The sequence below is a fragment of the Acinonyx jubatus genome, chromosome A3, assembly GCF_027475565.1.
Source record: "Acinonyx jubatus isolate Ajub_Pintada_27869175 chromosome A3, VMU_Ajub_asm_v1.0, whole genome shotgun sequence".
Classification (NCBI taxonomy): Eukaryota; Metazoa; Chordata; class Mammalia; order Carnivora; family Felidae; genus Acinonyx; species Acinonyx jubatus.
In genome coordinates this window covers 50,088,755-50,102,048 of record NC_069388.1, presented here as the reverse complement: position 1 = coordinate 50,102,048, position 13,294 = coordinate 50,088,755, and the positions used below count along the sequence as shown (strand labels likewise).

Here is a 13,294-nt window from a genome sequence, read left to right as displayed (position 1 = left end):
GCTTATTTTCCCCTACTTTGTTCAGTCTTAGTCTGGTATCTTAGCTTCAGAATGAGCATCCCAGTTCCCTATGACCCGTAATTTCCCAGTGCACACCCAACAAGCCTACTCCATGTTTTCCAAGCCATGCACATCCCTCTTTCACTCAGCACCCACCATTGGTGGACTGCACCTGCCCAGGGTGCCATGACCCCGGCTTCACCTACTGTGTGGAGTGACAGTGTCATGGGACCACAATGAAAAAGGTTAAAGTGAGGCCGCCACAGCCCACCAGGCTCTGATCCTCCTTGTTCAGCACCTTAGTGGAGTGTTGTCCTGAGCTGAGCCTGGGACCCTGGGGAAGGCTTTGGTGGCAGTGGGGTGAGAAGAAAGAGAATAGTAAGGAAAGGAACTGAGGATGCCAGTGCTCTGTCCCTGTGATGTGACTCAGCTGACCCACCCAGATCTGCTGTATTAGATCTAGGGATGGCACCCAATATCTGTTATTCAGATAGTTTCACTGTGTGGAGGCTGGTTCATGGAGCTGCAGGACCTGTGGGGTGGTTCAGGCCAGTTCATCCCTGGAGGTGTGTTCAGGGGCAGTATGTAAAGACTGGTTATCATTGGACACTGAGTAATACTCCAGAACTTTAGCCAGGCCCTGGTGCCTGGGGCAGATCAGGGATGGGAAGGCCCAGGACAGAGGCCATGGTGATATCAGGAATGAAGGAACAATAAACCCTCCCTCCGTTTACTCATTCACCAAGTGCAATGGGAATGGCAGGTGGTATGACAGGTAGAGAAGGCCTGGGATTCAACATGGAAACCTGGATCCAAAGCCTAATCCCACCCACTTCATCTCTCTGAACTTGAATTTCCTCATCTGTAAATGAGGTGACTATGACCCTTACACAGCTACTGTGTAGAGGACTGTTTTAGATTGAATGTTTATGTCCCCCTAAAATTCATAAGTTAAAGCACTATCCCTCAGTGTGAGATGGAGCTCTTGGTGGGTAATTGGGATTAGATGAGGTCTTGAAGGTGGGGCCCTCATGATGGGGTCAGTGGCCCTAGAAGAAGAGGAAGAGAGAGAGATCTCTCTCTCCACATGGAGAAAGAGCCTGTGGAAAAGCCACATGAGCACACGAGAGGAGGCACTGTCTACAAGCCTGGAAGGGAGTCCTCACCATGCTGGTAGTCTGACCTTGGGCCTTCAGCTTTCAGACTATGAGAAAATAAGTTTGTGTTACTTAAGTCACCCTGTGTATGGTATTTTGTTATGGACAACCTGAGCAAACCCACACAGATTTTGGTACCAGGAAGTGGGATGGTGCTCTTACAAATACCTAAAAATGTGGGTGCAGCAGTGGAACCAGGCAGTGGGCTGAGCCTGGAAGAGTTTTGAGGTACATGCTTAATGGACATTACAGGCAGTTCTGGTAAGGGTTCAGAAAGAAGAGAGGAAAGCAGGAGAGAACGAGCTTCTATTTTCTTAGTTCGTAAATAATCATGAACAGAATGCTGATGGAAATATGAATGTTAAGGAAGTGCATCTTGGGTCTCGTATGGAAATGAGGAACATGTTATTGGAAACTGGAAGGAGTCCATTTCTTGTTTTAAAGTGGCAAAGAATTTAGCTGAACTGTGTTCTCATGTTCTATAGAAGATAGGACTTTCAAGCCATGATATTGTTGAATAGTTAGTGGAGGAGATTAAGCAAAGTTTTGAAGGCCTGGCTCCTGACTGCTTACAGCAAAATGTAAGAGGAAAGAATAAGCTGAAGAAGGAATTGTTAACCAAAAAAGAATCAGAACTTGGATATTTGGAAAATTCTTAGTCTATCCACCATATTGCAGAAACATGAGAGAGCATGTTCTGAGGAGAATGCAAGGGTGAGGCTGAACAATAATTTGATGAAGAGATGATGACTGTGACTCAGGGAAGTGACCAGCAGTCTCCGCAGAGGCCAGAAGTAGAGATGGGACTATCAGCAAGGACACTGTCACTTTGAACAAATGGGGACAGAGCAAGCAGGATGGAATGAAGGGTGGCTCTAGGACTTCTAAGATCCTACAAGCCCGGACCATGGAGCTATCAGGCTGCAAATATGTGCTATTCTTTGAGGAAAGGGAGGAAGAACCCCTAAGGTGATTCAGAGATCTTTGGGGCCACCACCTCAGTTCCAACATGCAGGTAGCTTCTGACTGAAGCCTTGGAGGTAGGTCTACCAGAGAGGCACTAACCAAACAGGATTATTCTCAAACTTCAGGATCCAGTGGGGTTTGTCTTCTATGTTTTGGACTTGCTTGTGACCTATCGCCCCTTCTCCCCATTACTCCAATTTGGAATGGGAATTTCTATTTTAGGGCTGTGCCACCACTGTGCTTTGGAGGCCCATGGTGTGTCTGGCTTCACAGGCTCCCAGTCAGAGAGGAACCACAGCTCCACTCTCACTTGTGTCTGATTTGGATGATTATTGAGATAAAACTTTGGACTTTAGACTTTGGAGTGGAAGCCTGAATTAATTAAGACTTTGGGGTCATTGGGATGGAATGAATGAACTTTGTACGTGAGAAGGATGTGAATTTTGGGGGGGGGGTAAGAGCAGAATGTTATGAACTGAACACCTGTGTCCGCTGCCACCCAAATTCATATGATGAACCCCCAGTGCAATGGCATTTGGAGATGAGACCTTGGGGAGGTAATTATTAGATGAGGTCATGAGGGTGAGACCCCATGATGGGATTAGTGGCCTTATAAGAAGAGGCATTGCACCTGCAGTGAGGAAAGGCCACATAAGGACTCAGCAAGAAGGTGCCATCCACAGCCAGGATAAGAACCCTCACCAAGAACCTGCCCATGTTGGCACCCCGATCATGGGCTTCCAGCCTCTAGACTATGAGAAAATAAGTTTCTGCTGTTTAAACCACCCAGTCTTTGGTATTTTTTATGGCAGCTTGAGCCAACTAAGGTACATTAAAACTGAAATAGTATACAAAACACCAGGCATATGGTCAGTGCTCTCCTTGTTCATTTGCTTGGCTTTCTGTCCTGCTCAATAAAACAAGTTGTGGGGATGCTGGTGTCATTGCCAATCTGATGAGAAGGAGATAAGAGAGTGAGAGTCAGACCTATGAAAAGGGGCAGGACCTGCCACATGAACGAGTGATGAATGAAGAGGTTGGGGGAGGATGAGCACAGGCTGCCTTCATTTGCAAGTTTGGAAAAACAGCCCCCATCCAAGTGTGGACATGACAGTCCTGAGTAGCTGGGGTGCCCTCAGGCTGCTGCCCTCTGTAGAGGAGGACAGGGACAAGTGGCACAGTGCCAGGGTACCAGCCTGTACACTGTGCTGAGAGCACAAGCTCCCAGCACCTCTCTCAGACTCACTCCCTCCATCTTTGCCCCTCAGTCCCCTCGGGTCACTTGGCCACTCAACTGGGCACAGGCATGGGGGACATGATCACCTCTGGCTCTCTCTAATCAGGGCTGGGCAGAGGGAGGCTCCCCAGTTCTCCAGCTCAGAACTTCAGGCATCTTTTGATGGTTTTATTCATGTGATTTCAGTCTTAAAAGAATGTCTAGATGAAGTTGCAGATAAAAGACCTAGAGCTCACTTGAGACTTTGGCACTAGAGATGCTTTCACCGCAGAAGAGAGAATTCAAGAGCCAATCCTGTGTCAAACCTTCCAGCAAGAGAACATTAAGGAGTGAAGCAAGAAACCGAGTCTAGGAGCGTTTGCACCTGAGGCGAGGGGCAGGGTGGGGGGGTGTGTGGGGGAAGGCGTGGTGCTGACGGGAAGAATCCAGCAGCTGTGCAGAAAGGCAGGAGAAGAAGCCATAATACAGGGTGGAGGAGCCCAAGAGAGGGCCTTTCTCAATGGGAGATGAGGAATGTCAGTGCCCTGGACAGGTCAGGTTCAGGGTAACAAGGGTCCCAACCGAGGTGGGTTCATAGCTCTAGTCCCCACCTTATTGTCACTGTATTTATTTACTCTGCTGGGAGCTGGAAAGGGTACCTTGTGCTTTGCACCAAGTGAGCTGAGTGTGAAAAAAACAAGGAAAAACAACATGGTTAGTGTGGTTTTGTTGTTTGCAGCATTCCTGCCCTAGACCAGAGACCAGGGGGTTCCTTCATGTTTGGAGCCTGGGTGCGCTGTTTCAGGGACTGAGAGGGTATTCTCAGCCTATCATTGCACAAGAGGCTTCCGGAGGATCTGAGACATGTAGCTGGCACTTCAGTCCTGTTTGATCTTCCTTTGTGGGTGCATAACCGGATGTGCTGTCGTCATTCCTCTGACCTCAGCCCATGCTACCAGGAAATGAATGCTGGCTGAGGGCCAGATGAATGCATGAACAGTGCTGGCATATACCACCACCATAGCTGAGATTCATGACAGCCATTCCTTGTTGAAAGCCTACTCTGTGCAGGGTGCTCTGCTAGGTGCTTTACCTGCTGTCCTCATTCAGTCCTCCTATCAGTGCTGAGGGTATTGTCAATATCCCATCCTGAAGAAGCAGCCCAGGAGAGCAAAGCGTTGCTTGTGTCACAAGGGTGGTGGGTAACTGGCAACCCTGTATTTCATCATGATGCAGCCCTCATTAGAGTTCTGTAATCATCGCTCTATGTGTGTACTTCAGTGCCCATCTGTGAAGTGACTTAAACACACAAAAACCTCAACAGTGTATTGCAGGGTGCCTCCCACTTATTGGTGCCATATTGGGATTAGTTCTCAGGGCAAAGCAGCTACAGCTGGCATTAAAATTTGGAATCGAGTCCTGGGTTCAAATCCAGATTGTGCAACTTTCTGGTTGATTACCCTGCATCTGTGGTTTAGAATCTCAGAGACTATGTTTTTCTATTGAGCTGTTTTAAGAACCTAAGAGCTAATTATGTCCAAGACTTAGAACAGTGCCTGGTTCATAGTGAGTTCTCGAGAAAGAATTTGCAGTGTAATTAGTTATATATATAATTATGTTGTCCATTTTGCATATGAGCAGTTAAGTGACTTGTTCAAGATCAGTCAACTGATAAATGACAGTGACACCCAGCTCTATCTGTCTCCAAGGCTGTCATGATGTGGCTGAATATCTGCTTGAAGTTCCTCAGGGAGACAGTATCCTCCACTTCAGGAACTCTTTCTTTCTTGCTGCATTGAACTTGGCTGGTCACCTAAAACCACTTGCCAGGCCCAGCTCCTGAGTATTCTTCTGTTTCTGAGTCTGACAAATTGCTGTGATCACAATGCCTGTGGCTCTGCTTCGAAGGACACAAATCCAACCCCTGCTTTTTCTTCTGTCCATTCAGCTCCCTTTTCAGAGTGCCTAGCATAGTGCCACATGCAGAGCACTGAACTAAGGCTTCACTTAATGGTTTCAATCCTCAGGAAGGGCAAGAGAAGCAGCATGCTGCAGCAGGCATCCCTCCCATCAAAAACAAAAGCTGGAGAAAGCACAATTAGATTGGCATGCTGTTATCTGCTGTTTCCCTTCTTTGTTATTTTCGTGAATCAATTTTCATCTTCGGTCTTTTGTGAGGGCAGCATTTTTGAAGATGTGTTTTAATGTTTAAAATAGCTGATAGCTAAATACACAATTTTTATGTCTCTTTTAATTAGCTTGTTAACTTCTTCCACTTTATTTATGATAGATCTTTAATTCCTCTTCCCTTTCTGAAGACACATTGCATATTTACATTGTTAAAAACCCTTCTCTGCTCTTACAGTAACTGTGTGTTCAGGCATAACCTGAGATGTGCTTTTCCCCATCAAAATTTTAACAGGGCATAGCTTTTAATTACCCTTTCCCCATCTCCAATAGGAAACTTTCCAAACATAAAATTCTAATCAAAAGACTTCTGAGTATAACTTGCTACCTAGGAGCCCATCTCAATATATTAAGATAAGGATGCACCGTGTTCCTTGTTTGACTATCTAGAGGCTCCTTGAAGGCCCCACACTATTTGTCATGACAAATCCATGCGCATCAGGCCTCTGACCATGTTTTAGTCTCACCAGCTCCTTCCTAAATGTACAGCTTCAGGTCATTGTAACAGCTGTGAGTATTGACACCCCCACTTCTCTGAGCTCTGGCCTTCCCAGAGGCCACATGATTTTCCTGACTGCCCATAGGTTGATGTAGCATCTGAGAATTATTTGACCATCTTCCTAAACTCATTTTGCTTTCTTTGTCTGTTGTGTGAGCCAGAGTTTGCCAGGGCCATGCTCACACAGAGCAGGTTCACTGCTGCAGGGCACATATCCCCCACCTCCTGTCTCCAGCTGGTAGGAGTTGGCATCACCTTCCCTTTAAATGCCCTGTGACTGTCACCATCACTGTCTGTTGCCCCACGGTCCCCACTCAGTCCCCTCACCCATGACCGCAAACTGTTTACCTTGCCAATCCAGAGTCCCTCACTCCCCTGCTTCGTGCAGCTCCCAGTGTCTGCCAAGCTGACTTTAGACCCCTCAGCTGGCCCTCTCAGCCACCAAAATGTGCTGTCCCACTTCCTTTCTCATCTCACAGGCACACCTCACCCCTCCTTTTGGCGAGATCTGCCTCACACCTTCTGATCCCTCAGCCAGACCAAATCACCCACCAGTCCACCCCCATCATTATATCCAATCTGCCCAAGCCTCGAGGCCACCCCTACTGTTCCATCTTATAAGACAATCTTCTCCATAAGCTATAACAAAAATTCTCTCTGGTTCATCACATCACTAGATGTGAACTATTGTGTTCAAAGCAATAGGTTGCAGTTTTTTCCTTTATTATGTTCCCCCTCTTAAACTAAAAAGAAATACACATTTGACTTAATGACTCAAATATGAAAGTGTCTCACAAAATCCCAGATCCTCCTTCCTATGCCTGATCATCCCTGTTAATAACTGATATTAACAGTCTGGAGGAATATCTCTATGCTTTTCTCAGAGAGTCTTCAGATGCTCCCAGGTCACTGAGTGTTGACACAAGATCTGAACATGACCCATGACCATTGTTGCCTGGATCTCAGTTCATGCAAATGCAGAGTGAAAATGTGTGATTATGTTTGATCTTTTGTTCTCAAAGGTAAAGAGTTGTCAACTGCCCCTTTGACTTTGAACAGAGCATGTACTCATCCACGGGCACAAACATTTGGGGATTTTTCAGGCTGAGGTTTTTCCAGATTATCAGGGCTAAGCAATCAATTCTGAGTCTATGTGCTACCCACCGTATGTAGTCCAGTGTTCTGTGTGTGCCCGACCAGTGATTGTAAATGTTGCCCTAAGCAAAAAAGAGTTAAGAAGGTAAGTCTGTTTGAGAGGAACTGTGGCCACCTTCTTTAGCATACATTAACAAAGGAGACAACCTGATTAAAAAAAAATGTGGCACAATAGGTCACGTTTACATGTTTACTTCATTCTGATGAAATGAATTGTATCTCTGAAAATTTTAACATCACATTTATAAATCAAATTTATAAAAGCCCTTGGCTTCTTATAATTTCACAGAGAATTTTCCATAATTTTGGTTGACTCTTAACTCCCAGCAGTTCTTAATTTAAGCTTTAGATTTCTTTTTCCTTTTGCCAAGTTTTTACATTGATGTTCTATAAAACAATTAAGGCCCCTAGGGAGACCCCTATTTTTATCATAACAGAAAAACTATTATTCTATTATGTAAAATGTTTTATAGTTTTCCTATAATGAATGAACACCTTCAAATATGTCTCTTTTTTTAATATTAGGTTACCAAATGGTTCTTTTAAAGTAAGGTATGACTTTATTTTAGTGTGTGTGTATATATATGTGTTTGTGTGTGTGTGTGTGTGTGTGTACACACAATTTTTTTTAATGTTTATTTTTGAGAGAGAGACAGAGACAGAACATGAGCAGGGAGGGAAAGAGAGAGAAGGAGACACAGAATCTGAAGCAGGCTCCAGGCTCCTGGCTGTCAGCATAGAGCCCAATGCAGGGCTCAAACTCACCAACCATGAGATCATGACCTGAGCCAAAGTCGGATGCTTAACTGACTGAGCCACCCAGGCACTGCATCACACATACGTTTTTAAATATAACTCATAAGCTCTTCTATAACATGACTGTGCTCTGTTTATATGCTGAGGGAGGCTTTCCAAAAGTACTTGTGTATCTTGAGAGCCAGCACTTCTGTAATAGCCTCATCTGGTGCCTGCAGTCCTTGGCTTGAGCCTCTGCCTGATGTGACCTGCCTTGCTTGCTGAACCTCTACTCATTCACTAGCCCTTGCCACTCAAAGTACAACTGGGGAGGCCGACCCCACCTGGGAGCTGGTGGACAGCTCAGACCCTCAGATCAGAATCAGCACATCAATCCACACCAATATTCCAAAACACAGCTTTAAAACCCATGCAAGTCCCCTGGACTGGGAATTTAGTAGGTGCTCAGTGAACCTATTTCCTTGTTTTGTCACCTTCCCATGCGGCTGGTCCCTTCTCTGGGTTTTTACAGCACTATCTGTAGTCTTCTGAAATCATTAACAGGTTGACACATGACCGTTGGCTTATAATTGATCCCTTCCTGGGTTCTGGATCAGAATCACTTTTTTTGCCCCCATATCAGACCTGCTGAATTAGAATCTTTGAGAGTGGGGCTAACATTTACATTCTATCCAACTTTCTGGTTGATTCTTTGTACCTAAAGTTGGAGAGCCAAGAGACCCTGTGTTGGCCTGTGGAGATCTCTCAAGGCAATCTGAGGGTTAACAGTGACACAACTGCCTCAGGTGGAAGTGAAATGGATTTTATTCCTTTAACAAAAATGTACTGTGAGCTAACTAGGTTGTAGGTGTTTTGCAAAAACCTAAAAATAGCACATCATATAAACACGTCATAAGAACAGCCACACAATCAAGTATTTGTAACATGCATTCATAGTTTAAAAAGCACTCTTCCATTTGTCATCTTAACAACTTGGTGTCGGTGGAATCAGGACTCAGAGCTAGGTATTCATGCACCAGCCTGGGCTGCCCTGTGCTCCTATCCTGTTCCATTGACAGAGGAAGAGGAGGCAGGCAGCAAGGGCAGGTTGTCTGCATGGGGAGCTGTGAACGGCCTCACAGGACAAGCAGTAAGTAGCTTATCACTCATTTGGGGAGAAGACAGAAGATGAGAGGGAGGCAGGCATTTTGTTCCCACAGTTCAGACTGGAGGACCCCCACAAGGCTGAAATGGCTGCACCATGGCCATTCAGAGCAACCTAGGGATGGAAAGTGACCCTCCTCAGGAGAGGGGAATTTAGGCCACAGATGGAGACAGCAGAATGCTGACACAAAGTTGTGTAGGAAAGCAGTGACTCCTCTAAAACATACCTAAAATGAGCTCCAAAAATATAAAGGGGATACCATTCTCTGCATCTCACTGGGCTCATAAAAGTCCCTAATTTAGTCCTGGTCCCTGGAGAAACCCCAACAAACCCATCGTTCTTTGATAAACTTTTAGCCCACATTAACCCGAAATTGTATCCTCTAAAACCTCTTATTGTCCAATGGTGTTGCCCCTAAATTGATTGGTGAGCCTTTTCCCACCACCTTCAAAGTGCCCATTAGCTGATTCTAACATACATCACCCAGAATAGGGCAGCCACCAGGGGAAGGGCTTGGAATATCTACATCCATATTCCATGAATTCTGTGTGCATGATAGTTCACCAAATTTCACAGCAACTTGTAGTAACTGGATCCTGAAGGCATTAGCAGAATTCTGTCATGGACAGCAAAGGAGAGGGTATTCCAGTCATGACATAAGTATTTGCCAAAGTCAAATTAAGAAAGTGATCAGTCATACTTAATCCTGGAAAACTGAGACAGGAAAATTATCCATCACATTCATGCACCTCTTTCCAAACCACAGCTAAGGCTGGATTTCCATGCAAACATGCTAAGCAGACCAGTGGCTTTATCTTCCCCTCACAACACACCCTACTGTGGCACAGCCTGTGGCTCCAGGGCTTTCTGTCCTGTGTCTTGCAACAGAGTGTTTGTTGATCAGACCTCTTCTTTGCTCATGAGGCAGGACACCACCATATGGACCACAAGAGCTGTCATGCTGGCTGACAACTGGGCCCTGGTCAGTTCCTTTTATCTTTTTAACCTGCTGGGATGTCCCAAGAAGGGCCATGGTTTCACTCCTGAAACTTCTTTTTTTTTTTTTACATTTATTTAATTTTTGAGAGACAGAGACAGAGCACTAGTCGAGAGGGACAGAGAGAGAGGGAGACACAGAATCCGAAGCAGGCTCCAGGCTCTGAGCTGTCAGCACAGAGCCCGACGTGGGGCTCAAACCCACAAACCATGAGATCATGACCTGAGCCGAAGTTAGATGCTCAACTGACTGAGCCACCCAGGCACCCTTTACCCCTGAAACTTCTAACAGGAGGCTCCCTACCTGCCCTGGGCACGTCCTCATTCTATCTCCTTCCACCTTTAATTCATATGTAGAAGAGGCCAGGGACACTAGCTCTGAATATAGGTGAGGTAGGTGGATATGGTGCAGCCAACACTTGTCCCAGGGGCATGGGGACAGTCACTCTGAAAACGCTTTCCCACATGGAGCCCCTTTGACCGGGACACTGGCCACATCTTGCACGCAGGTGCTCCCCCACTGGGCATGTGCACCCTGACTTATGGATTGTTGGCAGGACCAGCCGACACTCCAGCATCATGGCCCAGAGGGGCTGTCCCTGCACTGTCAAATTGCTCCACACATGTTTGCTGGCCGAGTGTCCAGGCTTCACACTCTGGTTCCAGAAGACTACATGGCCTGATGCCAGGGCTGGCCTGCACCCTTCCCTATGATCTCTATGAGCTAGGCCCAGCCCAAGATGGCAGCAGCAAAGGCAGGTCAACCCACAGCCCTTCAGGGACTACAGACTATGCCAGGCAGTGGCTCCTGTCCCCTCAGGGCTTTGGCTGGGCTGCAGATCCATTTCACGCCATGCATAATTTTATGTAAGTGCATATGCTTATGTATGTATACAATTCTTGAAGTTGTACAGTCTCCAGCTTCACCATCCCATTGGATTAATAACTGGAATTTGAGAATTTGATAGCATGTAGCTTTTGTGATACTCGACCTGCATTCTGTGCATCTGGGTGTTTAGTTTGGGTGTACACATGGCTCCCTAGACTCATTGGGCAGGCTCATCCTTCCGGAGCCCCCAGAGGGCCGTGAACCATCAGACACCACCCCTCATGCCTACACTGTGTCCTCCTACCTCTAGTGCCCTCCCCTTCATGGTCTCAGGTTAGGAGACTGTCATCATGAGGAACCAGACACACACTGCCACCCACCAGCACCTCGCAATGGCAGTGGCCTCAGGAGCCCCAGCTACTTGGGAGACAGGGATCCCTCTGAGCCAGATATGTGGTGCCCCCTCGTGGCCAAACTAGTGAAACTCTCCTAAGTGTGTCACAGAACTCCTTTATGGATGTTGAAGCAGGACAGAGCTAGGAAACATAAACAGAGAGTGTTGCCCTTTGCTGCATTACCCCACACCAACCTGCTCCCCACCAGTCTGGGGCTCACCCATGCCAGAAATTCCTCACTATGGACAGTCTTCAGAACATCTACTTCCCTTCTTTCTGTCAATATCAGTGCTAACAGTAGAGGAAAAAAAACATGGACTTGTTCATACTAAAGTGTTATTGACTTAGCTTAAGGATATGCATATCCCTAATATGTGAATTTTAAGAAGATTTCAGCATCAGTGTGGTGATGCTGAAATCATCCCCCAGTAGCCTCTAACCCTGCAGACAGGAAGGTGAGAAGAGGATGTCTGCCTTCTATCCACCTGAGCCCTGTGACCAAAGCATACTCTTTGATAGGCATCACTGACTCAGTGGCTATACTTACAGACTTCCGTGTGCTGCCATTGTTTTACGCCATGTGCCTTGCCACCTAATTTCCATTGAACATTAAAAAACTGAACTCTATTAAAGCCATAAAAATGGTCAGATTCCAAGGCAAGCGTGTTGTTCTAAAAGCACCTCTGCATGTACACACTTTCTCTTTCACAAACAACTCTCTAGATATCAATGTTTCTCATGTTTCCTTATGTGCTTCAGTGTAATCAGCACATGCTGAGGGAGGCTGAGGTGCCCCTTCACTGACAGTGATATGCAGAATTCAGAGCAAACATGGTGGCTGGTCCAGGCCACCCAAGGACACTGCCTGGATCTTTTCTTTCTCCAGGTCTGTGTTGCCACCCCAACCTGGCTCTCATTTACATATTGAGAGTCTGCTTTGAGCTCTTAGGATGTGAGACTAAGGAGAGAAGCTCCTTCAGGGCCAAGAGAGTACTAAATGGGGCCTCTGATGAAGACCCTATACTGGTCGTGCCTGCCACTGGTGTGGGGTGTGTGGTGGGGAGTCCTCCATGAGAACTGGGAGTGAACTATGGAGCAGGAGAGGTGTCTACACATCCTAGTAGGAGAGCATATCGATAGCCTCATGATTATAAGGGCAGATTCTTCTGATTATCTCATTAGTTTTGTATGTAAGGAGCCACGACCTGAATGTTGTCATATCCTGTAATAGCTCTCTTAAGATAAGGAAGCCACCTGCTGAGTGAAGCAGTTTTATCAGGGTGTTTCCCACTGACAGAATTCAGGGCATGAGGAGAAGTTGCCCCCATGGGGGGCTGCTTCAGCTCTGAGACCTCAGCTCGGGTCCTCCCTGCCTGCAAATGACTTTCTTGGGGAATATATGTGATGCACACATGTGCTCGCACGCACACACACACCGCAGGTTTCTTGTGTGGTATAAATAATTTTGTGCCAGAAAAGTTTGAATACAGTGTTGCCCAGTTTCCAAATGAAGCTGTGTCTAGGATACATGACCTTTGCTTCTATAAACCCGGTGGGGGGTGAGGAAGCTAATCTCAGCCTGATGTAAAATAATTACACACTTCTCCCAGGTAAAGAAAGACAAATGATGTTGACTCCTGGCTCCTTGGAGTCTTACCAGTCTGGGACGGTCCTGTGATGGTGAGGAGGTGTGTTGTCGGGAAGGCCCCCCCCCCCCGTCCCCCCACCTCCCTATTCCTGCAGCACTCTCTCCTGGGAACAGCACACCCTCTCCTGGGAATAGCACCTTCTGGTCTGCCCCAGGGCCTCCTGGGTCTGTTCTGGGCACTTGCACCAGATTTGGGGAAAGGAAAGAAAACAAGAGTTGGAAAACCTTTCAGTCTTAGCTTTGTTTTCTTCCTCTAACCAGCTTAACAAGATTGTTTAAAGTTTCCAAATAAGATTATACTTCCCTCCTCCAACAAGGGCATTTAGGAGTATTAACCCACTGGATT

The 13,294-nt window shown here is 46.4% G+C and overlaps 1 protein-coding gene across 3 annotated transcripts in view; it reads left to right on the top strand.

The window, feature by feature from the left end:
* Positions 1-13,294, top strand: part of SH3RF3 (SH3 domain containing ring finger 3) — a 366,639-nt gene that overhangs the window by 343,252 nt on the left and 10,093 nt on the right. The window contains exon 9 of one of the 3 annotated variants that reach the window (XM_053200338.1): positions 1-13,294. This exon is cut by the window's left edge and continues 30,009 nt beyond it. The exons of the other annotated variants lie outside the window; for them this stretch is intronic. The gene's annotated coding sequence lies outside the window, so the exon portion shown is untranslated. 3 annotated transcript variants of the gene reach the window in all.